Consider the following 2,260-nt stretch of genomic DNA (forward strand, 5'->3'; position numbering starts at 1 on the left):
GAGGTCTGTTGAGCAATCAAAGCAGGCTGCAGCTGGCAGGGAGCTGGTGAGCACTGCCTGGTAAGAAGTAAGAGAGAGCTCCAGGCTCTCCCTAGAGGAGGCAGGAGGGGCTCGTTGGGCTGCACGGAGCTTGGGCCCTCAGCAATTGTGGTACAGAGAATCCCTTCCCGGGTTGTGAGCCAATGACTCTCCCACTCAACCCTTAGAGCCTGAGGGCCACCTCTCAGGTCACACAGCTGAGAGTCAGCTGGTTGGTGGTGGTGGTTTAGTTGCTAAGTCATGTCTGACTCTTGTGACCCCATGGACTGTAGCCTGCCAGACTCCTCTGTCCATGGGATTTTCCAGGCAAGAATACTGGAGTAGGTTGCCATTTCCTTCTTCAGAAGATCTTCCTGATCCAGGAATCGAATCTCCTACATTGCAGGCAGATTCTTTACCTACTGAGCTATGACGGAAGCCTGGGAGTCAGCTAAGTGGAGAGAAATGCTGAGACGCCCTCTGCTGGCAGTCTTGCTGGGCTTCTAGGCATTTAACTAGGCTGGCCGTCCTCTGGACTTTATTCCCAACAGCGAAGTGTGCTGTAGAGGGGTATATTATGGAAGCCTCCTGTCACTTAGAGGCCAAGAGTCTCTGAATCTGGACTGAGGTCTCTCCACAGCACATCAAACAAAGTGATTTTGTGTCTATTCCTCCCCTGGTCAACATCTGCTGGCTGCTGGCTCTGGGCAGGGACCAGTGCTAACACTCAGGGGAACCAAGCCAAAAGACAGAAGACCTTAGAGGATGAACTAAGCCAGCAGCACAATGACAATTTCTTTACCTGCACCAGGGATCCCAGTCACCTGCCCTCAGAGTCCTGAGTCGGGGGGTGAGGTGGTGGAGGGAAGAAGAGGAAGGAAGAGGGTAGAGTGTGTATTCACCTGGATGTCACAGGGGACTCTCAGATGCGAGTGTGGCCACAAAACCTCATCCCCAACCCTTTCATGGTGATGCCCATAGCAAAGACCCCAACCAACATCAATTACATGTGACACATAAGGCAATGCTGCTAATGTGAGTAGCAGTGGTACTCCAAGAGTTGGAGGAGGCAGTTCATCTGAGACTTGAATGAGGAGGAGGGGGCCACCATGGAAAGTTCTCCTCTGTGTGGCGCAGCTTGTCCCACACAGAGGAGGAAGGAAAGCAAAGGCCACAGTTGGGAACAAGCTGGATGTGCTCTGGAGCCAGCCAAGAAGGCCATTGCAGCCAGAGGCTGGTGAGGAGACTGGGGGTGAAAGTGGTGTGGGAAGAAGAGCCTAAGAGGAGGCCAGCAGAGGTGCAGAGGAACTGCTGACCAGAGAGGGGACTTTGGAGTTTATTCCAAAGAGATGGGGCGACACTGGGAGAACCTGTCACCAGAGAGAAGTGGGGTCTTGTGGTATTGCAAAGACTCTGTCCCAGCTGCTGTGTGGATAGGAGTGAAGTAAACAAAGGGGCCAGAGCAGAAGCAGGGAGATGAGTAGACAGGGCCAGGGACCGTGGAGATGTGGGCAGAGGGAGCAGTCACCAACTAGAATCACCAAAATCTGATGAGAGGTTAGGTTGGAGAGGAAGAACAAAGGAGAGGGGAGGGCAAGGAGAATTCTGGCATCTTTACTTAAGCAACTGGATAGAAGGCAGAGCCCTTGGGGTAAGTGGTGGTGAGGGGGTGGAGAAACGAGTGTGTTGAGGGGGATGAAGCACTGCAGTCTGGACATCTTCATTCGGACGTGCCCTTTGGGCATCCAAGTAGGCAGTTACTTTGATGAACAAATGCAGAGTTCAAGGAAGAAGGCCTTCCCAGATACAGAAACTTTGGAGCCATCTGCAGGCAGATGATCCCTCTGATGAGAGTGGAGTCCAAAGTACCAAACTCTATTTCCAGCCCAGGCAGCATTGCTCTGGTACACCGTCTAGCCTGGGTGGCAAAGGAAAAAGGGAGGACCTAGGAAAGAAGGCTGACTCAGGACCAGAGAGCTGGTCATCTCTGGTGAGGTACAAAACCCACACTGCCCTCAGGGGCAAAGGGAGCAATGTCCCAGAGCCCACGAGGTTGGTGAGGGCACAGGAGGCAGGGAACAAACTAACAACACTGCTCCCAGCACTCCAACTCTCCTGTACACATCCTCTGCAAAGACCCCAGTTTCTCCTTCCATCTTGGTGGGAAATGGGGCAAGGACTTCCCCAAGGACACAGAGAAAGTTACAGGCCCTAGGAGTTGACTGTAACTAGCAGAAGCACA

This window comes from Bos indicus, unplaced genomic scaffold (genome assembly GCF_029378745.1).
Source record: "Bos indicus isolate NIAB-ARS_2022 breed Sahiwal x Tharparkar unplaced genomic scaffold, NIAB-ARS_B.indTharparkar_mat_pri_1.0 scaffold_63, whole genome shotgun sequence".
In the NCBI taxonomy this organism is placed as follows: domain Eukaryota; kingdom Metazoa; phylum Chordata; class Mammalia; order Artiodactyla; family Bovidae; genus Bos; species Bos indicus.